This window comes from Prionailurus viverrinus, chromosome B3 (genome assembly GCF_022837055.1).
Source record: "Prionailurus viverrinus isolate Anna chromosome B3, UM_Priviv_1.0, whole genome shotgun sequence".
In the NCBI taxonomy this organism is placed as follows: domain Eukaryota; kingdom Metazoa; phylum Chordata; class Mammalia; order Carnivora; family Felidae; genus Prionailurus; species Prionailurus viverrinus.
Genome location: NC_062566.1, coordinates 68,182,162 through 68,207,582, shown reverse-complemented (window position 1 = coordinate 68,207,582; position 25,421 = coordinate 68,182,162). Strand labels below are relative to the sequence as shown.

The 25,421-nt window shown below is 39.9% G+C and overlaps 1 long non-coding RNA gene, 1 other non-coding gene and 1 gene segment (V, D, J or C); 2 read left to right on the top strand and 1 right to left on the bottom strand.

Moving 5' to 3' along the window:
- The window catches only part of LOC125169083 (T-cell receptor alpha chain C region-like), a 780,232-nt gene that overhangs the window by 569,648 nt on the left and 185,163 nt on the right, over positions 1-25,421 (bottom strand).
- Positions 19,861-25,421, top strand: part of LOC125169095 (uncharacterized) — a 121,817-nt gene continuing 116,256 nt past the window's right edge. Inside the window, exon 1 of the long non-coding RNA XR_007153438.1 lies at positions 19,861-20,041. This is a non-coding gene — a long non-coding RNA (uncharacterized LOC125169095). The remainder of the gene's footprint in view (positions 20,042-25,421) is intronic.
- LOC125169167 (U6 spliceosomal RNA) lies at positions 24,531-24,636 on the top strand. Its single transcript, XR_007153499.1, has one exon. It is a non-coding gene; the product is annotated as a U6 spliceosomal RNA (small nuclear RNA).

Below are 25,421 nucleotides of genomic sequence, written 5' to 3'. Positions count from 1 at the left end.
TAAACATTAAAAAAAAAAAAAAAGGAGAAAAGGAAACACCTTCACTCCCACCCACACCTGTTAAGAGGCCCAGCTGCTGGGTTCGTGGGACAGGCTACAGGTGCTTGGGGAACACTTGGCTGCGAAACACAAAAGTAGATAGCCACATTTCCAGAATGACAGGCTGGGATATGCAAAACTCTAGATAACTTCTCTTTTCCAAGCAGTTCTTTTTTTTTCTTAATGTTTATTTATTTATGAAAGAGAGAGAGAACAAGCAGCGGAGGAGCAGAGAGAAGGGGACAGAGTATCTGAAGCAGACTCTGCACTGACAGCACAGAGCCTGACGCGGGGCTCAAACTCAGAAACCCTGAGATCATGACCTGAGCGGAAGTCGGACACTTAACTGACTGAACCACCCAGGCGCCCCTCCAAGCAGTTCTTTAGAACTTTTGTCTGCATGCTCTTTCTGGCTTGATTGAATTAAAGTTGAAAACACAAACCCTTTCTCAGAATCCTGCTTGAAGCAATGGAAATGTACAATTTAAATGGTGTGTGCTCTCTCCTGGATACCCTGGAATGAAGGACTCTGTTCCTATTGTATGTGAGCTGTTCGACTCTGTTTAAATGGAACCACAGACAAAGATTTATTAATGGCTGATTATTTTTTGAAAGAATAGGTTGTTTTTTCATAATTGCCCTAGGTGAGCATGATAGTTCTAAACCACCCTTCCATAACTTCCAGATTTATGGCAAAGATTACTAGGATCTGCTCTTTTTATTCATATTTCCAAAGCCCATCAACTCATAGTGCAGCTGCCAGAAGAAAATAACAAATGAAAATCTCACAGACTTCTCCATTTTCCTATTCATTGGACTCATGAGTGACTCTGTTTGGAGTCTGAGAGCTCTCAGACACTACCAAGCCAAACAACTTATCCAAGTACATATTTATTTTTTTTAAGTTTATGTATTTATTTTTGACAGAGAGAGAGTAGGGGAGGGGCAGAGAGAGAGAAGAGAGAGCGCAAGTAAGCTCTGCACTGTCAGCGTGGAGCCCAGTGCAGGGCTCAAACCCACAAACTGTGAGATCATGACTTGAGCCAAAACCAAGAGTTGGATGCTTAGCCAACTAGGGCGCCCAGTACCCCCCTCCCCCTCCACAAGTACATATTTATACTTCTGTTGTTACAGGAAGCTGAGGACTCCTCAGCCAACCAAAAATTAGATGCATTCCTTGTGCACATATTCACTCAGCTACTCCTGATCTGTGAAGAGATAACATGAAAGCACACCATGTCAAGACCAAGTGCTGATTAGTTGGAGAGCTACCCCTATTGTTTCTCCCCTAGGTTGTTCTCTTTCCTTTTTTCTTTTATAAAATTCTTCAGCATCTGTCATGTACAAGTTACACACTGAATAACGAAAACCCATCCCTCCCCCAAGGAAGACCTAGAGAGGTTCTTTTCTCTCTTCTCAGTGCAAAAATCTACTAAATGAGCCCCTAGATAGGAATCTGGCTATGGACACTGTAGCTCCTTCTAATGATCTGGTATCTGAGCCCTGCTCCATAAAGCTTGTGTGGATCCATCTTATAAATTACATTAAAATACACGAGAAGCAAGAAATTGGTGGGGCACCTGGGTAGCTCAGTCGGTTAACAGTGCTACTCTCAGTTTTCGCTCAGGTCAAGCAGCGTATTCTTACCACTCAACGAGATTGCCATTTTTAATGTCTCATACATCTTTCTTGTTTTTCTCAGTTAACATATGCTTTTCAAATAAAATAGTTATCTCATCCAACACTCAAACCATATTTAAATTTCTGTAAGCGTCTCAAAAAAGATCATCACAGCTAATTTGGGCAATCTAAGACTACCCTATAGCATGTAGACATTTTGTCCCTTACGTTTCTTTTCTAGGATACTATTAGCTGAAGAGTCTGGGACAGCTGGCCTGTTGCCTCAGAGTGACTGTGCCTGCCAGCCTCATGCTGGCATAATAGTCTGAGCAGCGATGTTCTCCAAAGGAGCAGCCGTGGATGACAATAAATGAGTCTGTGCCGCATCTGGAAAGGTGCCTTGATGTGAAGCACAGATAAATTGGTAAAGCAGATCTCTCCCCACAGAATGCATCCTGAGAACTTGAATAGCCATTAAATGAGGAATAAAAATCTGTCAGGGGGAAGGAAGCTAGTCAAATACTGTGATCAGCCCCATCAACTTGTTGCTTTTCCACTTCGTTGACAGTAGGAACTGGTCGCTGGACCCCAGACAGAACCAATTTCTCCCTTTAAGACAAAATCATCATTTGCTTCAACAGAAGTAAGGCAACATGGCAGTCTTACCTTTGGGAATAGCCAGATGTGGCAGTTAACTTTATGTGTTGAATGAGGGTAACTTTGTGCCGTGTAGACATCCTGGCTTAAGCTCAAACTCAGTCATGTGTAAGAAAGAAGTACCAGCTCACTAGTGAAAGTATATACAACATAAAAAAAAGAAAACAAACAAACAAACAAACAAAACAATGCTAGTACGTCACCTGCTAAGCGTCCTCAACAACCTGCAGGTGCAGGTTTGGGTACTGGTTGCAAGTGCCTGGGGAACACAGTGCGCTCACCACACAGATGTAGACAGCTGAGTCGCTAAGCTGGGCGGCTGTGACGTGCAAGGAGCTGTGCTTGGAGGTTGCATCCAGAGTCACTGTGTACCTGCTACTTGGGTTTTTGCTGTCATCGTCAGTCATGATTATCAGGAAAGCAGGACTTCTCCCAGTGCCCTGCTTATACCATTTTAAATGGCTAAAGGGGCTCACTGTATAGTTGCATTGAAATGTGCAGTTCTCTCCCTCCTGGATGATCTGGGATGGAGGGTGCTGTTCCACTTGGTTTTTGCCACTCACCCCTGTTCGAAAAACAAAGTGAGATTTAAGAAATAGATGGTCCATTCTCAATGCTTCCTAATTTACATCCCTTCCTTCTCTCCATAATGAAGCTCAGGTAAAATATAAAATGGCCCCATTCTCCTCCCTTCTCCTACCGCAGTGCAATACACTGTTGCTGAAAATCCTAAGAAAAAGTTCGCTGAACTTCCTGTGTCAACCTGGCTAAAACTCTGGATTAACTTACAACAAAAATGAAGCCACAAAACCACCAAGGAGGTCCTCAGATGCTTCTCCATCTTTCTTCTGCACAGGGCTGCTCCCAAAAGCTGGCTGTCTATTCAACATTTTTTAACGCTAAAAAAAGGAGTCTCAGGGGGTGTGATCAGCCAATCAGAGACCACATGCCCGTCCCAAACACAGTCATACCTACAGGCAGGACCACTGAAAACACTGCCATCTTGGGGCTGTAGCTACAGTTGCTCGAAAGCTCCGATTAACCTTCTTGCTAGCTTTTCTCCTCACCATTTGTAATATGGTATAGGATATAAGCCATGATATGCCTATTTAAGCACAGTAGACTAGTACTGAATAGTAGTGATACCAGATGGAAGAGTTAAACCTCAGCTTTTTCATCTGAAAATACACTTAGGTGGCAATTTTGAAAGATTTAGAAGACATGGTGCAGGCTATCTCTTCCTACACAGAAACACCAATTTAACAATGATATCGGTACCTTGAAGACAAATTCAGAATCCGGCTAAGAATTAAAAGCACCCCAGAGGAGCACGAACTGAGAACAGTTGTACTGATACAGGTATGAAGAACAATTTCACTTTACCCACATCAGTCCCTCCACCAAATCAAGTTGGCTCAGTACCAAGAAGATTGCCAAGGCCCGTGATTTCCTCCATGGTGAGGTAGGTGTTTGGAGGGTGGGGAGTGAGAATGGAGTATGAACTGGGCTTTCTAGCCTCTCAGAGCCCCCTCTGTGGGGCTGAGTTCTATCTTGCCTCATCCCAGTGCTGAACACCAGGCAGACCCCAACCCCTTGGGACAGGCAGGATCAAAAGTAAAAATAAACACATCATTCTACAGCTGGTACTGCTTGCAAGATTGAGAATAGGCGCAGAATTGAACTGAGGTTTTACCCCCACAAGGAGGCAAAGGAAGTGAAGGAGGCCTTATGCCCAATAATTCAAAGCACGCTCCATGAAGCCAGTTTCTCTCTCACCTCATACAGAGCACTGAAAAACTGACAGGGCTTGATCCTCTCAGACAGCTAGCTAATTTTTTGGATATGACCCAAAAGGCACAGACAAGAAAAGCAAAAATAAACAAGTGTGATTGCATCAAACTAAAAAGCTTCTGCATAGCAAGAAAAAAAAAAAAAAAGAAAGAAAGAAAAAAGAAAAAAAAATCAACTGAGCAAAAAAATAACATATGGAATTGTAGGAAATATTTGCAAACCACATCTCAGATAAGAGACCAACATCCAAAATATATAAGCCATTCAAACAACTCAACAGCAAAAAACCCCAAATAACCCGATTTAAAAATGGGCAAAGAACCTAAATAGCAATGTCTCCAAAGAAGACATACACATGGCCAACAGGCATATAAAAAGGTGCTCAGCACAACCAATCATCAGGGAAATGCAAATCGCAACCATAATGAGATATTACCTCACACCTGTTACAAGGGCTATTGCCAAGAGATAACAAGCACTGGAGAGGATGCAGAAAACAGGGGACCCTTGTGCACTGTTGGTGAAAATTTAAATTAGTGCCGCCTCTATGGAAACCAGTATGGAGGTCCCCCAAAAACATAAAAATAGAACTACCATAGGATCCAGCAGTTCCACTTCTGGATATATATCCCAAAGAAATGAAATCAGTATCTCAAAAAGATATCTGCACCCCTATGTTCACTGCAGCACTATTCACAATAGCCAAGGTATGGAAACAACCCAAGTGTCCACCAGCAGATGGAATTGTGCCATTCGTGACAACATAGATGGACCTGAAGGACATATAGTAAATGAAATAAGCCAAAACAGAAAGACATGAATCAAACAGTAGGAGGAATCTTAAAAAGTTAAACTCATTGAAGCAGAGAGTGAAATAGTGGTGTCAAGGTGGCTTGGGTGTGGGAAACATGGAGACGTGTTTGTTGAAGGGTGCAAAGTTTGTTATGCCAGACGAAAAAGTTCTGAAGCACTAATATACAGGATGATGACTATAGTTAATAGTACTGCATACTTGAAATTTGCTGAGAGTAGATCTTAAGTGTTTTTGTCACACACACACACAAAATGGTAACTATGTCAGGTAATGGATATGTTAATTAGCTTTGTTCATCATTTCATAATGTATACATATATCAAAACATTATGTGGTACACCTTAGATGTAGACAGTTTTTATTTGTCAATTCTACACCAATAAAGCTGGAAGCAATTTAAACAAAAGAGATGATGCAGATAGAGCACTTACAGTAGGGAATAGTTTGGATTTAGCACGCAACTAAAATATAAACACATAGCGTATCTGTTCTATTCTCTATTACATCCTCAGTTTGTAGAAATAGGCACATAACAAAGTTTTATCGATTGAATTAACAATAATTTTTTGTTCTAGTGCTGATAGTGGCATATTTTATTATTCATTTGTAATTCAACACATTTTTGTAGGCCTATTGTTTGCCAGGAATGGTGGTATGTGTTGAGAATAAGCAAAGTCTCTGCTCTCGTGGAATTACAATCTAATGAGAGAAAAGACAGGATATTTGAGCACAGATGCTGGTAAGTAGTAAGTTTAGAAGCTTGGGAAAATTCTCTTCTTTTGCTTCTATTTTCTCAATGAACAGTTGAGAGTGTGGATATATGAGGCTTTATTGCAAGTTTGAGACACAGTTCACAGAGCATTGAATGCAAAAGATGGAAAGAAATACACCATGCAAACCCTTACCAAAAGAAACCTGGCATTGTTATACCCATATAAAACAAACTAGGCTTTCAGAATAGTATTTTTGGAGGTAAAGAAGGAGCAATGGTTAATTTTATATGTTTACTTGGCTAGGCCACGGTACCCAGATATTTGGCCAAACATCAGTCTAGAAGTCACTGTGAAGGCATTTTTAAAAAAATGTTTATGCTTGAGAGAGAGACAGAGACAGAGACAGAGTGAGAGCAGCAGAGGGGCAGAGAGACAGGAACACATAGAATCTGAAGCAGGCTCCAGACTCTGAGCTGTCCACACAGAGCCCAACTTGGGGCTCAAACTCAGGAACTGTGAGATCACGACCTGAGCTGAAGTCAGATGCTTAACCAACTGAGCTACCCAGGCACCCTCCTGGGAAGGCATTTTTTAAGGGGAGATTAATGTTTAAGTCAGTAGGCTGAGTAAAGCAGATTACTCTCCATAATGTGAGTGGGCTTCATCCTATCAATTGAAGATCTTAAGGGAAAAATATTGAGGTCCTGGAGGTAGAAAGAATTCTGCCTCCAGACTGCCTTTGGACACAGGCTGCAATATCAACACTTCCCTGCATCTCCAGTCTGCCCATCTGCCCTACAGAATTTGGACTTGACAGTTTCCACAATTGCATGAGCCAATTCCTAAACTCTGTCTCTCTGTGTCTGTTTCTCTCTGTACACACACGCACGCACACACACACACACACACACACACACAAACACACCCTATTGATGTTATTGATTCTCTCTAGACAATCCTAAAAATAAAGAGTATTTTTTTTAAATAATGAAGAGATTTTTATATTAAAAAAAAATGCAGTCTTGAGGCGCCTGGGTGGCTCAGTCAGTAGAGCATCCGACTTCAGCTCAGATGATGCTTTCACAGTTCATGAGTTTGAGCCCCGTGTCAGGCTCTTTGTGAACAGCTCAGAGTCTAGAGTCTGCTTCGGATTCTGTGTCTCCCTCTCTCTCTGCTCCTCCCCAACTTGTGCTCTCTCTCTCTCTCTCTCTCTCTCTCTCTCTCAAAAATAAACATTAAAAAAAATTTTTTTTAAATCAGTCTTAAATTTGTATACACCTAAATAATATAGGTGGTCTGTCTGTAAGTTTTATGTAGTTTTGTGAACATTTGTTGTGGTTCACACTAAAACTATTTTTAAGTATTGATGGTGAAGATATTGTGGTCCCAAGAAATGGTTGATCCCTTCGAGACACGCACTTCAGGGAAGAAGTAAAACACAGAATAAGTCCAGCAAACTCAGGAGGGAAGGGGCTGAGGGAAGAGAGGAGAGGATAGCAGGAGAGGTAGTGAGAATCTCAGACAACAGACCAGTCCATACCCATGCTGCTTAAATTAGGGGCATTATGTTTGAAATATAGTCCATTTTCTACAGCACCCGCAAGAGAGGCAATGATGGCCACTACAATGGATTTTCATAAACTTCATCAAGAAGTGTATGTGGTAACAGAAGAAAAGTCAGGAAATTTCCTCCAAAGCAATGACAGGATCCAAAACATTGAGGCAACACCGGATTTCAAGACATTTCGGGCAGCTGGGACTCTTCTGAACTCCAAAGGCAAGTCTTGATTATTTAATTCCTCCTCTTAAAGAACACAGAAGATACAAAGTTGCCCTTGTTCTCCAAAGTTGGCTGTTGACTTCACATTCTCATGTGGACCATTCATGAGCATGGCGTCAGCTCCTTTCTATGGATCCTCTCAATCCAAAACAACTGACAGAGTCAGGAAAACAGGCAGATCTTGTCAAGTCATGGGCTGGGCTTATCTCTCTCCCCTCCAATGGCATTTCTTCCATATCATTTTCTATGTATTTATTTCTAGAATGGGCTAAAGGTTGAGTGGACATACATATTCTTTACAATCCAGTAAACTATTGGCATGAAGCACCAATAATATTAAAGTATAATTTTGGATGAAAACACAATGGCTAGGTTGAACACCTTAATAAGGAAAAATTTTAAACTGGGGAAAAGACAGAGAATATTTAAAATCAATGAAGAAAAATTAATTCAAGAATAGATGTTGAGCCTTGGTAGTTGCCTCAAAATAAACAAACAAACAAACAAACAAACAAAAATTAAGGAAAATAGAAAGCCTTGAAGCTCACTTCACTTCACACACACAAACACACACACACACACATCTAAATTAAAGATTTAAAGAGAAAAGCAATTTGAGAGAAGCTAAAGAAAATATGAGATAAAATGTTATCATTTTAGAATGCTATGGATTTTTAAGCAGGACACATGACACAGAATCCATAAAAATTTTTTGTTACACTTACTACATGCTATTTTAAAAATTCTGAATGGCAAAAAAATTAAAAAGCCCATACAGTCAAAGGATAATAATAAACATTTTAAAAAGATGCATGTATATGACACCCATATTAAAATTTTCTAAACAGACAATGTTCCTTAAAATCTGTATATTTAAAAGACAGTAACATAGTAGGAAATGGATGGAGATAGAGAGACAGAGAGAATTTATAGAGAAAACATGTAATCAGCTTTGAAATATATGAAATGAAGCTCCATTTCCTTCATAATTAAAGAAACTGTTAATAATAAAAGAAATGTAACTGACAAGCAAAGCTCAAAAACCTCAGTTATACACAAGGTGTGGGGGAAATAGGTATTCTGCCCAATCACCGCTATTAGTGGTATATCTTACTAAAATTTACCTGGAAGACAATTTGAGTGAAACCTATAGACTAATATGAGTATGTCCCTTTCTTTATTTAAATTTTTTTAAGTTCATTTACATATTTTGAAAGAGAGCATGAGCAGGGGAGGGGGAGAGAGAGAGTCTCAAGCAGGCTTTGCAGGGTCAGTGCAGAGCCCCACGCAGGACCCAAACTCATGAACCATGAGATCATGACCTGAGCCAAAATCAGGAGTCAGATACTTAACCGACTGAGCCACCCAGGTGCCCGGAGTATGTTCCTTTATTGAACAATGTTTTCTTTTCCCTGAAGTGAATAATTAATTATGATATTTTTCTATTTTAATTGTTTTGGCTTCCTTTTTGAGGTGCTGTTCCTCAGTTCATAATGACTAACTTCCATTCATCTGCAGGGTTTGAGAAGCGATCCTTGCTTGCTAGATAGGCTCAGGTAAAGAACGTGGGCTGTCCACTACTTACATATTTTCTATTCAGTCCTCTTAGTATCCTCCAAACTTCCCCCAAACACACACACACACACACACACACACACACACACACACACGACACTATCTCAACTACTAAAATACAATAGGTGCTTCTTTTTCCTAACCCTTTGCTGAGGGAACAGCACGCACTAAGTCACTTCACCGCACGCACTAAGTCACTTCACCGCTCTGCCTCCTCGGTTTCTTCTTTATTCGGCCAGCTGAGCGAGTTCGCACAGCTCCATACGTTGCTCACCCTTGAAAATTTTTCTGACATTACTATCTGCTGTCATCTGCTTCTTCCGTTCTCTTTGGGGGTTTATATATTTCACAATCTCTTAATAGGGCTTCAAAGGGTACAGAGAGGAATATGTATGCTGCATCTTTCATTGGCCCTACAAAACCACCCCTCACTCAAGGCCTCCTTGTTAGAGAGCCAACGGATCTGCGTATTGGCCAAGAATAAAAGGAAGGACACAGGTCATGATTTAGGTGCATCATTTCCTCAATTATGTGTCTGCCCCCTCCCTTCATTTTGAATATCAGCCTGTGTCTACCATCTGTCTTACTAGAAAAGAAACTAGGACAAAAGTCCTTTGTCTCTCTTTTCATTGCTCACTTACATATGTCCCCCTCCTTTCTTCCCTCCCCTTCTTTCTCTATTCAAACCTGGTTTGGGGCTGCAGCTCTCCCATCACCTCTCCTGCCCATCCTCTGTCAGGAAGACATGGGACGGACACCACCTTCTTGGGCACACCCTGGCTCTCTCAGTGTGTCATTGGACACAGCAATACCCACCAGGGGGGTCTCAGCAGCTTGTGGGGCTGGACTTTCACTGCAGGGTGAGCAAGACACCACTTCAATGTTATGTGGTTTCACCTTGAAATTACTTAGGTCCTGGCTTAGGAACTATTGCATTTATATTGCACTAATGAACAGCTGGGTTTGGGGAATGTTCCTTCTGGTTCCCATGCTCTAGCCATTTGTATGACTTTTGTATCAAGCAGACACTGAGGGGCAAACCACCATACACTGTGCTGGAACCAGAGAGGATCAGTCAGAGACGCTCAGCATCTGGGCTCCTGTTCTGCTCAGAGTTTGTGTTCAGCTCCCCCTGCAGTCCCTGTCACTGTGTCACTCGCAGCACAGTAGTACACAGCCGAATCTGACACTTGCACTGAGGACTTCTCCAAGTGGAAGGATTTGGATTTGCTGTCATAGGTGGCTTCAAAACCTTTGTGACTTCCCGTCTCCTTGTCCCTCAAGGCTTTCAGGAGGAACTGTGGACCTTCTCTGGGATATTGGACATACCAGAACAGAGTGGGGGTCCATGTTGTTGAATAAGTACAGTTTATAGTCAAGGACTTCCTTTCAGGAAGGGTCACTGGGCCTTCCATCTGGGTCACTGAGTCTCCATGGGTTCGTCCTGGGGAAAAAGAAAAGAGACCTATGTTACCTTGGGCATAAATCTCCTGGATAAAATTATAGTTATAGGTTTTGCTGTCACAATAGATGAAACAATCCAAATACGAAGAGGCATTTTACTTACCAAGCATCAAGAGTACCACAGTCACGAAGCCTGGAGAAGAGTTCATCTCTAGAGTGTCACGTAGATAATGTGCTTCATTCGTAGCAGGAAGAAGCATTGGAGAGACAGAGCAATGATCAGTGGAAGCCCACATTTCTCAGGAAAGGTGTTTGTGTTAGGAAGCTGCACCCCCTGCTGGACGGGGACTGAAAAAGGGTGCATGGTGGCCAGAGTCCTCCCAGAGTCAGCAAGATGTCTTTGTCCCTGACTTTATGAGGCGCGTGGCAGTCTTCAGGTGGCACATGGAAATCTGAACAGCAGCAATCCTGACCTCTCAGGTCTACTTTCTTCTTAGGACACTACCTGATGTGGAAGTTCTTTAACAGAACATCCCAGCGCGTTTCTGTAGCTGAGAGGATAACAGTCTCTAAAGCATTAAATACAGTACTTTATGCTTTCACGTATCCATTGTGAGCCAGTCTAAAATCTACTGACTCCCAGAAAATAGTTGGGGTTGAGTACAGAGAAAGTAATAAGAAGTGAAGTTACTGAGTTATTCTGTTTTTCAGCAATGTACCCCAATATTTAGAACACTGACTGTTCTTTTTTAAGCACTTACTGAATATTTCTTAAACAAAAATAATTAACATGTGGAGTTTAATTAAAACACGGTGTTTACTTGGTCCTAAAATATTACCAATGTAAGGAATACTACCTTTTCAATAAAAGTTTTTCAAAAGAAAAGTCACACTATTTTATAGTCAAATATTTTAGTAGTCAAATATAATTGATTTTCTAAATCATTAAAAAGTGAAAAATATGAGTTCTACACAGAAGAAACATCATAAATGAAGTTGTTGAATCCCTACAGAGCGCTCTGAGATTCTTATCTTATTCCCTCACTGTTTTGTTGACTCTTATATGTGTAAGGTGACTATTTTATGTGAATTAGGCAACAAATACTAACGCTATACTCTTAAGAGGGTTTAACCTGAAGGATGCTTTTCTATTATTATTTTAGAAAGAGTGTGTGAGTGGGGAAGAGGGGCAGAAGTAGAGAAAGAGAATCTTTTTTTTTTTTTTTTTTTTTTAAATTTTCAACGTTTATTTATTTGTGGGACAGAGAGAGACAGAGCATGAACGGGGGAGGGGCAGAGAGAGAGGGAGACACAGAATCAGAAACAGGCTCCAGGCTCTGAGCCATCAGCCCAGAGCCTGACGCGGGGCTCGAACCCACGGGCCGCGAGATCGTGACCTGGCTGAAGTCGGACGCTTAACCGACTGCGCCACCCAGGTGCCCCGAGAAAGAGAATCTTAAGCAGACTCTGATATGGGACTCGATTCCACAACCCTGGGATCACAACCTGAACTGAAATCAAGAGTCAGACGCTCAACCAACTGAGCCATGCGGGTGCCCCAAGGATGGTTTCTAATACCATCTATTTGTCACATTTTGTTGCCAAGCTTTAATCAAATATTTTTTCCCCACAAGGTAAGGAATCAGGATTATCAGGATAAAGTTTTGTAGATGGACACATCTGTAACTCTGTAAACTTTTATCTCTAGACACATAGACGGAAGCTTAGCTCAGGCTCTTCTCTGGAGGCCACTCTCCACGGATTCACATCAAGGAGCTTCATGAGTCCAGAGACTACATGGGAATGTTTTCCCAGATGCAGAGGGAAGTAAGAAATTCAGGCCTGGATACTTTTTGTGTTTACACATCCCTTTTCTTCTCCGCCACCTTCCAAATCACATTGTCAGAACCTGCCTCAAAACTCTGCTAGAAGGGGTTCAGGACAAGCAGCATTAATTCCTCTATTCAGATATAGAGGAAGATTGCCAGATAGGTTGGGATGATGCTGGCTTCCAAATAAGCAGTATACCACATGGATTCAGAAAGCCATCATCCATAACTTTTTTAAAAAACATAGTTTTGGGGCGCCTGGGTGGCGCAGTCGGTTGGGCGTCCGACTTCAGCCAGGTCACGATCTCGCGGTCCGTGAGTTCGAGCCCCGCGTCAGGCTCTGGGCTGATGGCTCAGAGCCTGGAGCCTGTTTCCGATTCTGTGTCTCCCTCTCTCTCTGCCCCTCCCCGTTCATGCTCTGTCTCTCTCTGTCCCCAAAATAAATAAACGTTGAAAAAAAAAAATTAAAAAAACAAAAAAAACCAACAACATAGTTTTAGGCCAATGAAAACCTACAGGAGAAATATTTTGTATTTGGGGTCACACAAGAAGACTTGCACAACATGGAGGGAAGATACATAGTAAATTTGCATCTTTATGGCTTTATTAAGGTTTAATTTTCATAACAATAAACTGTACAAATTTAAAGTAAACAATTCTATAAGATTTGGCAAACGTATGTATTTGTGAAGCCATGACCACAATCGAGGTAATGAACATATGCATCACCTCAAAAGTTGCCTCATGAACCTTTGTAATCCTTCTTTCAACCCTCTCCCTCCTGCCTCCAGGCAACACTTCTGTCATGAATTAGTTGGCATATTTTATAATTTTGTATGATGGAATCACATGTACTCTTTTGTCTGGCTTCTTCTCAGCATAATTATCTTGAGATTCTCCCATGGTTATAATTATCAAGAGTTTGTTGCTTTTTGTTGCTGTGTAGTATCCCATCATAGGCCTATAAAACAATTTGTCTATTCACCTGCTGATGACCATAAGATTAGCCCCAGTGGGGCTATTACAAATAAAGCTGCTATGAACATTTGTGTAAAAGAATTTTTTTTAATTTTATATTTTATTTTTTAAAATTTACATCCAAATTGGTTAGCATATAGTGCAACAATGATTTCAGGAGGAGATTCCTTGATGCCCCTGACCCATTTAGCCCATCCCCCCTCCCACAACCCCTTCAGTAACCTTCCGTTTGTTCTCCATATTTATGAGTCACTTCTGATTGTCCCCTCCCTGTTTTTATATTATTTTTGTTTCCCTTCCCTTATGTTCATCTGTTTTGTCTCTTAAAGTTCTCATATGAGGGAAGTCATATGATTTTTGTCTTTCTCTGACTGACTAATTTTACTTAGCATAATACCCTCCAGTTCCATCCATGTAGTTGCAAATGGAAAGATTTCATTCATTTGATTGCCAAGTAGTACTCCATTGTATATATATATATATACCACATCTTCTTTAGCCATTCATCCATCGATGGACATTTGGGCTCTTTCCATACTTTGGCTTTTGTTGATAGTGCTGCTATAAACAAGGGAGTGTCCCTTTTAAACAGCACACCTGTATCCTGTGGATAAATGCCTAGTAGTGCAATTGCTGGGTCATAGGGTAGTTCTATTTTTAGTTTTTTTTTGAGGAACCTCCATACTGTTTTCCAGAGTGGCTGCACTAGCTTGCCTTCCCACCAACAATGCAAAAGAGATCCTCTTTCTCCATATCCTCGCCAACATCTGTTGTTGCCTGAGCTGTTAATGTTAGCCATTCTGAGGTGTAAAGTGGCATCTTATTGTGGTTTTGATTTGTATTTCCCTGATGATGAGTGATGTGGAGCATTTTTTCATGTGTCGGTTGGCCATCTGGATGTCTTCTTTGGAGAAGTATCTATTCATGTCTTTTGCCAATTTCTTCACTGGATTATTTGTTTTTTGGGTGTTGAGTTTGATAAGTTCTTTATAGATTTTGGATACCAACCCTTTATCGGATATGTCGTTTGCAAATGTCTTCTCCCATTCTGTCGGTTCCCTTTTAGTTTTGCTGATTGTTTCCTTCACTTTGCAGAAGGTTTTTATTTTGATGAGGTCCCAGTAGTTCATTTTTGCTTTTGTTTCCCTTGCCTCGGGAGACATGTTGAGTAACAACTTGCTGTGGCCAAGGTCAAAGAGGTTTTTGCCTGCTTTCTCCTTGAGGATTGTGATGGTTTCCTGTCTTACATTTAGGTCTATCATCCATTTTGAGTTTATTTTTGTGTCTGGTGTAAGAAAGTGGTCCAGGTTCATTCTTCTGAATGTCACTGTCCAGTTTTCCCACACCAGGCTGAAGAGACTGTCTTTTTTCCATTGGATATTCCTTCCTGCTTTGTCAAAAAATTGGTTGGCCATATGTTTGCAGGTCAATTTCTGGGTTCTCTGTTCTGTTCCATTGATCTGAGTGTCTGTTCTTGTGCCTGTACCATACTGTCTTGATGATTACAACTTTGTAGTATAGTTTGAATTCTGGGATTGTGATGCCTCCCGCTTTGGTTTTCTTTTTCAAGATTGCTTTGGCTATTTGGGATCTTTTTTGGTTCCATGCAAATTTTAGGATTATTTGTTCTAGTTCTGTGAAGAATGCTGGTGTTATTTTGATAGGATTGCATTGAATATGTAGATTGTTTTGGGTAGTATCGACATTTAAACAATATTTGTTCTTCCTATCCAGGAGCATGGAATCCTTTTCCATTTCTTTGTGTCTTCTTCAATTTCTTTCATCAGCTTTCTATAGTTTTCAGTGTATAGATATTTCACCTCTTTGGTTAGATTTATTCCTAGGTATTTTATGGTTGTTTGTGCAACTGTAAATGGGATCGATTTCTTGATTTCTCTTTCTTTCGCTTCATTGTTAATGTATAGGAATGCCACCAATTTCTGTGCATTGATTTTATATCCTCCAACTTTGCTGAATTCATGAATCAATTCTAGCAGTTTTTCAGTGGAATCTTTAGGGTTATCCATGTAGCATATCATGACATCTGCAAAGAGTGAAAATTTGACCTCTTCCTCACTGATCTGGATGCCTTTTATTTCTTTGTGTTGTCTGATTGCAGAGGCTAAGACTTCCAATACTATGTTGAGTAACAGTGGCAAGAGTGGACATCCCTGTCTTGTTCCTGACCTTAGGGGGAAAGCTCTCAGTTTTTCCCCATTGAGGATGATATTAGCATTGGGTTGTTCATATACTGCTTTTATGATCTTGAGGTATGCTCCTTGTATCCCTACTTTCTTGAGGGTTTTATCAAGAAAGGATGCTGTATTTTGTCAAATGCTTTTTCTGCATCTATTGAGAGGATCAGGTGGTTCTTGTCCTTTCTTTTATTCATGTGATGAATCATGTTAATTGTTTTGCGGATATTGAACCAGCCCTGCATCCCAGGTATAAATCCCACTTGGTCATGGTGAATAATTGTTTTAATGTATTGTTGGATCTGGTTGGCTAATATCTTGTTGAGGATTTTTGTATCCATGTTCATCAGGGAAATTGGTCTATGGTTCTCCTTTTTAGTGGGGTCTCTGTCTGGTTTTGGAATCAAGGTAATGCTGGCATCACAGAAAGAGTTTGGAAGCTTTCCTTGCATTTCTATTTTTTGGAACAGCTTCAAGAGAATAGGTGTTAACTCTTCCTTAAATGTTTGGTAGAATTCCCCTGGAAAGCCATCTGGCCCTGGACTCGTTTTTTCAGAGATTTTTGATTACTAATTTTATTTCTTTACTGGTTATGGGTCTATTTAAATTTTCTCTTTCTTCCTGTTTCAGTTTTGGTAGTGTATATGTTTCTTGGAATTTGTCCATTTCTTCCAGATTGCCCGTTTTATTGGCATATAATTGCTCATAATATTCTCTTATTATTGTTTTTGTTTCTGTTGAGTTGGTTGTGATCACTCCTCTTTCATTCTTGATTTTATTTGGGTCTTTTCCTTTTTCTTCTTGACCAAACTGGCTAGTGGTTTATCAATTTTGTTAATTCTTTCCAAGAACCAGCTTCTGGTTTCATTGATCTGTTCTACTGGGGTTTTTTTTGCTGTTGTTTCAATAGCATTAATTTCTGCTCTAATCTTTATTATTTCCTGTCTTCTGCTGGTTTTGGGTTTTATTTGCTGTTCTTTTTCCAGCTCCTTAAGGTGTAATGTTGGGTTGTGTATCTGAGATCTTTCTTCCTTCTTTAGGAAGGCCTGGATTGCTGTATACTCTCCTCTTATGACTACCTTTGCTGCATCCCAGAGGTTTTGAGTTGTGGTGTTATCATTTTCATTGACTTCCGTATGCTTTCTAATTTCCTCTTTAACAGCTTGGTTAGCCCATTCATTCTTTAGTAGGATGTTCTTCAGTCTCCAAGTATTTGTTTCCTTTCCAAATTTTTCTTGTGGTTGATTTCGAGTTTCATAGCATTGTGGTCTGAAAATATGTATGTATGATCTTGATCTTTTTGTACTTACTTAGGGCTGATTTGTGTCCTAGTATATGGTCTAATCTGGAGAACCTTCCATGTGCACTGGAGAAGAATGTACATTCTGCTGCTTTAGGTTGAAATGTTCTGAATATATCTGTTAAGTCCATCTGATCCAATGTGTCATTCAAAGCCATCGTTTCCTTGTTGATTTTTTATTAGATGATCTGTCCATTGCTGTGAGTAGGGTGTTGAAGTCTCCTACTATTATGGTACTACTATTGACGAGTTTCTTTATGTTTGTGATTAATCGACTTTATATATTTGGGTGCTCTCACATTGGAGCATAAATATTTACAATTATTAGGTCTTCTTGGTGGATAGACCCCTTGATTATGATATAATGCCCTTCTACATCTCTTGATACAGTCTTTATTTTAAAGTCTAGATTGTCTGATATAAGTATGGCTTCTCTGGCTTTCTTTTGTTGACTATTAGCATGATAGATGGTTCCCATCCCCTTATTTTCAATCTGAAGGTGTCTTTAGGTCTAAAGTGGGTCTCTTGTAAACAGCATATTGATGGATCATGTTTTCTTATCCACTCTGTTACCCTGTGCCTTTTGATTCGATTGTTGAGTCCATTGACGTTTAGAGCAAGTACTAAAAGATATGAATTTATTACCATTATGTTGCTTGTAGAGTTGGAATTTCTGGTGGTGTTCTCTGGTCCTTTCTAGTCTTTGTTGCTTTTGGTCTTTTTTTTTTTTTTTTTTTTTTTATCTTTTCTCCCCTCAGAGAGTCCCTCTTAAAATTTCTTGCAGGGCTCGTTTAGTGGTCACAAACTCCTTTAATTTAATTTATGTTTGTCCAGGAAACTTTTTATCTCTCCTTCTATTTTGAATGACAGCCTTGCTGGAGAAAGAATTCGTGGCTGCATTTTTTTCTGATTCAGCACATTGTATGTATCCTGCTACTCCTTTCTGGCCTGCCAAGTTTCTGTGGATAGGTCTGCTGAACCTTATCTGTCTTCCCTTGTAGGTTAGGGACTTTTTTTCCCTTGCTGCTTTCATGACTCTCTCCTTGCCTGAGTATTTTGTGAATTTGACTATGATATGCCTTGATGGTGGCTGGTTTTTGTTGAATCTAATGGGAGTCCTCTGTGCTTCCTGGATTTTGCTGTCTGTGTCTTTCCCCAGGTTAGGAAAGTTTTCCACTATGATTTGCTCACATAACCCTTCTACCCCTATTTCTCTCTCTTCCTCTTCTGGGACCCCTATGATTGTGATGTTGTTCCTTTTTAATGAGTCACTGATTTCTCTAATTCTTAAATCATGCTCTTTTGCCTTCATCTACCTCTTTTTTTCTGCTTCATTATTCTCTATAAGTTTGTTCTCTATATCACTGATTCTCTGTTGTGCCTCATCCATCCTTTCCACCACGGCATCCATCCTGATTGCATCCCAGTTATAGCATTTTTAATTTCATTCTGGCTATTTTTTACTTCTTTTATCTCTGAAGAAAGGGATTCTAATCTATTTTCAACTGCAGCTAGTATTCTTATTATCATGATTCTAAATTTTGGTTCAGACATCTTGCTTCTATCTGTGTTGGTTAAATCCCTGACTGTCGTTTCTTCGTGCTCTTTCTTTTGGGGTGAAATCCTTCGTTTTGTAATTTTGAAGGGAGAAAAGGAATTAATGAGGAAGAAAAATTGAAATTAAAAAGAAAATTAAAATTTTTAAAATATTAAAATTAAAAATTAAATGCACACACACACACAAGTCGAATAAATGATGCTAGATCCTAGGTGTGTTTTGGTCTGGGTGTTGAAAGTGGTTTGAGAGATTAGAGGAAAAAAAAGGGGAGGAGAAAAAAAGGAAATCATTTGAGAATTTGAAAAATGAATACACTGAAGTAGACTAAAATGAGATGATGGGGTAAATAGAATTTGAAAAAATATACACAAAAGTAAAGAATATAGTAGAAAAAATTAAAGAAAAATATTTTAATAAAAATTAAAATAAATATGAATTTTTTTTCTGTATTTAAGAAAAAAGAAAAGAAATTAAAAAGAGAAAAAATATAAAAAAAGAAAAAGAAAGAAAAAAGAAATCATTTGAAAATTTGAAAAAGTGAATACACTGTAGTAGACTAAAATAAAATGATGGAAGTAAAACAGAATTTGAAAAAATTTACATTAAACAAAAAATATAGTAATAAAAATTAAATAAAAATATTTTAATAGAAATTGAAAGTGTAAGTGTAATTTTTCTCTTTCTGCATTCAAGAAAAAGAAAAGAAATGAAAAAGAGAAAAAAGAAAAAAAGGAAATTGTTTGAAAATTTGAAAAGGTCAATACACTGAAGTAGACTAAAATAGAATGATGGAAGTAAGAATTTGAAAAAACACAAAAGTAAAAAATATAGTAATAAAAATTAGAGAAAAATATTTTTAATAAAAATGAATTTTTTCTTTTTCTGTATTCAAGAAAAAGAAAAGAATTGTGAAAAAGAAAAAGAAAAAAGAAAAAAAAGAAAGAAAATTGAATAGATGAACCTGCTAACAGATTGAAGTAGGACTGAAATTGCTTCGTTTTCCCCTAGAGGTCAGTCCATGTAGCTCTTTATAGTCCATAGATTAAGTCCCGGAGAGGTTTGTGTTCTTGAGCCAATTTGGCCCAGTTGGGCAGGGCTCGGTGTAATAGCTCTGCTCTCCACTAGATGGCGCTGCTAGCCTACTGGGGTGGGTTGTTGCGGTGCTCATCGGTGCGCATGCGCATGCGCTGGAGCGGTGAAAAAATGGCGCCACCCAGCCACCCAGTCTGTTCTCCCGGATCAGCAGTCGTGCACCGGTCCTCCGTCTTCAGCTCTCATCCACTCCCCACTTTTTCACTCTCCGTGAGCAGGCCCCAGGCAGTACCTCTCTCCTGAGTTTTGTCTCAGATGCGGCTCTTTTCCCTGACCCCTTACTTCTGAAGAACTGTGGCTTTGACCCGTTCTGCCCCTCTGCAGGAAGGTCTCACTGAGCAATGGCCGAATGAGCAATGGCCGAATACCGGCTGCACCCAGGAACGCTTGCTGGACCTTGCTGCTGCCGGTGCCCCAAGACTTTGGCCAGGTGCCAGCCCACGCCAGAAAAAGTTCGTGAGATAGTGTAGCAGCAGCTTTTCAGGGATTATGGAAAATCACAACACACATCTGGTACCTTAACGACCTTGTTCCAGCACCAGCGAATGTGGCCATTTTCTGGGGTCTGCTGGGACCAGGTGGCTTCAACCGTCTCTACCAAACGTCCTTCCAGCAGTGGAACCGCTTTTCCCGGTGTGGCCAGCGAGAACCCACTCGGTTCCTGAGGATTCGCCCTTCCCACCAGAGCACCGCCAGGTAGGGAGCTGTGGAGTTGCAGCCTTTGCACTCCCCTTGTTTACAGTCTTAATGGCATTTAAACCCTCTCCTTTCTCCTTTCTCCCTTTTTAGTTTAGTCCCTGCGGCTATTTCCAATTTTCCACTTTCTCTCTAGCTGCTTTTGGGGAGGGGTGCTTTTCCCGTATTCTCCCCCCCATCCCCGGTCTCCGTCCTCTCTCCGCCCGCAAAAGCAGTTCCCTACCTTCCACAGGTTCTCTCTCCCCAAGTTCACCACTATGCGCCATGTACCTGCTGACTTCTGTGGTTCAGGTTGTGCAGATTATTGTGTTAATCCTCCAATCGGTTTTCTAAGTGTGTAGGATGGTTTAGTGTTGGTCTGGCTGTATTTCACGGACGTGAGACACACAAAAAAACTTCCATGCTGTTCCACCATCTTGGTTCCTCCTCATAAAAGATTTTTTTATTGACATATGCTTTCATTTCTCTTGGGTCAATATCTGGGAGTAGAATGGCTGGATCATATGGTAAGAGTATATATGACTTTGTTAAACCAATTTGTTCTTGTAGGTTTTTTTGTAGATTCCCTTGCATTTTCTGCTCAGTTGTGCTGTCTGTTAATGAAAATAAGGTCACTTCTTCCTTTCCAAACTGTATGTCTTTTGTTTCTTCCACATGCCTTATTACATTTGCGAACCTCTAATTCAATATTAAATACAAGTGGTGAGAGCCAAACTTTTTCCCTTATTTCCAAAACAAGGAGAAAACATTTGGCTTTCACCATCAAGTATGACATTTGATGGAGGTATCTTGTTGAACCCCTTTTTTAAGTTGAGGAAATTCCCATCAGTTCCCAATTCGCTGGGAGTTTCAATCAGGAATGGATCTAAATTTGGTCAAATGCTTTTTCTGTATTTAATGAGATTACCCTCATAAAAAAAGCTTGTCAATCTCTTAGGATACGTTATTGATAAATTGTCACAACAAAATATTAAGGAAAATATTACTCTCCCATTTTGTAAATAGTGGAATGAAGTTCAAAAGTATCTAGAAAGTTCATGGCAGAGCTAACAGTTTTGAACACAGAAGTCTAGCAAAAACCTGTTCGGTGTTTTTGCCACTATACATTGCTTTCAGAGAAATCTGAAAGACTAGAGGGTGGCAAAATGACTTCTTCCCAAACCTTTCAAATATTTTAAGACAGTCTTTAATAAGTTATTTAGGCAAGTGAAACTAATAAAGCAAATTAAATAATTGCAGGTTTGGCTCTTTTACCAAAAGAGGAAAGAAAATCTTTTATAAAGGATACTCAAACTGGTGTTCAGGAGCTGACCCCTGTATAGGGGCCTCACCATTCCATTCAGAGCAATTATTAGATACCTGCTTTAAGCAATGCACCGTAGTAGGCATGACAAACTCTTCTAGAGTTTTGTGAACCACTGGGATACTGGAGTTTCATTCATGACTAATGATTACTCTCTCTCTGGTCCTTGAAACTTGCTTGTGATAATGCAGTCTAAGGGCATAGTTGTTCCAATTAACCAGTATAAATGTTTCTAAATTTTTTTATTTTAAATGTTTTTTTTTTTTTATTTTTGAGAGAGAGAACATGTGGGGGGTGGGTGCAGAGAGAGATGGGGACAGAGGATCCAAAGCAGGCTCTGCACTGACAGCAGAGAGCCCAATGTGGGGCTCGAACTCAGGAACTGTGAGATCATGACCTGAGATGAAGTCAGACACTCAAACTGACTGAGCCACCCAGACACACCATCTCTCAAAAAATTTCAAATAAAATTGCCTTATGATCCAGAAATTCCACTTCTGGTATACATTCAAAAATGGGAAGAATTTCACTATAAACCCCAAACATTGAGACATTTATAAATTCCTGTTTCCACCAAAAGGAAAGTTTTGCTTTGGAAGACCCAAAGGTGCAGCAAAAGATGGATATGGATAAAGAAAATGTGGTATGACATACACTGAAATATTATTCAACCTAAAAAAGGATAGAAATTCTGACACATGTTGCAACATGGGTGAACCTTGAAGACATTATGTAAAATGAAAGTCACATAATGACCAATACTGCATAATTCCACCTCTAGGAGGTGTCCAAAATAGTCAAACTCATGGAAAGAGAAAGTAGAATGGTAGTTCCCAAGGACTGTAGGGATGGAGCTATTGTTTAATGAGTACAAATATTCAGTTTTTCAAGATGAAAAGATTTCTGGAAGTGGATAGTGGTGCTTGTTGAACAACAATGTAAATGTATTTCATACCACTGAATTTAACACTTAAAAATTGTTAAACTAGGGGCGCCTGGGTGGCGCAGTCGGTTAAGCGTCCGACTTCAGCCAGGTCACGATCTCACGGTCCGTGAGTTCGAGCCCCGCGTCAGGCTCTGGGCTGATGGCTCGGAGCCTGGAGCCTGTTTCCGATTCTGTGTCTCCCTCTCTCTCTGCCCCTCCCCCGTTCATGCTCTGTCTCTCTCTGTCCCAAAAATAAATAAAAACGTTGAAAAAAAATTTAAAAAAAATTGTTAAACTGGTAAAAATGTATGTTACAATGGTAAAATTTTATAATTAAAATTTTTTAAAGAGATTCTTGTTAAGATTTCTACCCTACCCATCTGCTTTCCACGCAAATATAAAAGAGTGTTACAATGCAAGATCAATTATCAACCATCCATTACCATTCGAATGTGAAGGCACTGGGGAAATGAGGTTAGAGGTGGAAGGAGGAAAATGGAGAGAAGGAGTGGTGTTGGACTGTGGAACATTGATCAAACAAAGAGGGCTCAGAAGTGTGCAATCTGAGCCACGTGCTGGGAAAAATGCCTTTGAAAAAGTTTTGAAGTAAAGGGTGGGAACAGACAAAGAGGATAATTCACACCCTGCTACTTCACAGGGTCCTCCCTAAGAGCCACTAATCATGATCATTTGCAGATAACAGTGTTGGGAAGCAGGTAAACCTCCAGAATGCAAATCGAGGACATAAATGCTAGGCGTGTTAATAAGATGGGATGAGCAATAGTACAGACATATGTCACAGAGTAGGCACCTTGGAGAATACATGTAAGTACAGTTGACTCACAGTAAACAAACCTAATTAAACCACGTCATTAAGCAGAATAAACCAGCGTGACATAAAGCAAAAAAAGGAAAACCACAGAAACATTCCATGGCCTTCCATATTCTAAATAATGGCTGTAACATAATATATATTCGAGATATACTTACTGAATAAAATTCACCTGAAGATCCAACAATTCACACACATTTTTACTGATTTTTGAGTCAAATGTTTCCGAATTTACTTAGCCAATTCTCACAGCTGAATCTAATTGCAAAATGGCAAATTGTTTATCGTGGCTTTTCTAGTTTTAAATAAACACTTTCAACACAAATTTTCAGGGGTAAGGATGTTTTTGATGCATGATAATTCTTATCTAGAGAGGTATTTTCTTAGAGTCAGGTTTTCCCTCTAACCCTCCATCTGAGCTGCCCTAGCCTTAGCCACTTCCTGTGTAGGATGGAATTCCCTGCCTTGATCCCTACAACAGGTGGATGTATCAACAAGAGCTCTGGGGTTTGGGTACACCTCCCTCCAGCATGCCTCTCACTGTGGGCTCCTGAGTGCACAGAAATACACTGCAGAGTCCTCCAGCTGTGAACCTGAGATGACAAGATGGATGGATTTTCTTGCCTTCTGGAAATTCAATAAGTAGCGACCTTCTGTGGCATTTTGTTGGTTGTAAGAATCCTGACGAACAAGGAAAATCATCTCCCCGAGGCTGGGCTGCTTGTACCACAATAGACTATAACTTGGATCGCTGGTGTCATATGTGCATTCCAGGATGACAGCCTCCTTCTCCTGTACTAACATCGCTGGTGGGGCTTGAGTTACCTTTTGGGAAATACTGGATCCTGAAGAAAAAAACATGGGATCAGAGTTTCAGAATAAGTCATCTGGCACAAGGAAATTGTGTTTTACACACTATTATCCCTCCCTTCCAAGGTACCCACAAGACACCACTTATGTCCCCTGTTTTTAGGTCGTACAGGAGGAACATTACAATGGGGGCCATCCTTACCCAGCCACATCGAAGCCATTACCACCTTCAGAAGGCTGGACAGAAACATGTTTGAGTTTTTCCACAAGATGGGAAATGTCTTCTTCAATTTCAGAGCTCGGCACCATGAGGGGAGCCTGCCAGGGTGAGGGAAGGATGGCTGGGTATGTGCTACTGTTGCCCCAGAACAGGAAATAGAGGTTTCCTGTAGCAAGTTGTGTGGGTCATGTCACACTTCTCTCTGTACCAGCTGAGAGTCTCATTATCCAGACTTCTTTTTGCATTCAGTGACTCTAATGTGTAAACAGTCACATCTGAAAATGAATGAGTAAAATTTTATATTGAAATGAGGATTGATGGTTTAACTATAATATGTTCATTCATTGCATCTGTGATGAAAGTGGGTGGGAGGCACTTACTTAAAAATATGACAACTAAGGGTCACTTTGGGAACACATATAGTAAAATTAGAATAATACAGAGAAAATTAGCATGGCCTGTGTGCAAGAATGATGTGAAAATTCATGAAGTATTCTATATTTTTAAAAATACTACATGTAATGTATTATGGAAACAGCATAAGATATAAGAATCATGAAAAAAGATGTAAGAATCATGTATGCTCACACTATGTTATTTCACGTAAGATAGAAATAAATCACTTTATGATAAGAAGGAAAAATGTTTAGACTAACTGTAGCTCTTTCAATCTACCTATTAGTATGCCAGTATTCTTCCTCACTGTCAATGTCTGTTCAGATGCCTTTCTTGGGGCCGAAGGCTGAAAAATCTAATCACTTTTTGCTGAAAGGTTTAGACTGAAGCCCTCAGATAATAGATCCTGTCACCGAGGTCTCCTTCTTACATTGTTTAGTTTCAACAGCTCAGCTCTGTTTCAGAAAGGCCAGAATAGACATCAGAGTTTGTTCATTAATTATCAAATATTTAAATTTATATTTTTCCCATTACCTCAATTGAACCACAGTAAGCCCCTGTACTTTGTATGCTCAGTTCTGAAAAGAATATACCTAGGTGACACCATACACCTCCACAAGACTATTGACCATACGATGATTGATTGTGATAAGACTTTCTCTGTGTGCACAGATTAAAAGTAAGGTTGTGTCCTAAGGATATTTTTCAACATCATGGCAAACAGCAAAGATCCATTGCCTCTTACTGTTGACTTCCTGATACAGTAGCAAAGACTTAACATCCTTGTCTCAAAATCATTATAGCTTCAGCTAAATTGGTCGAAGCATCTTCAGAATTTGTACTGCAGTCTCCATGAAATATGATAGAACCACAGAGTACAACTGTCAGGCTCTC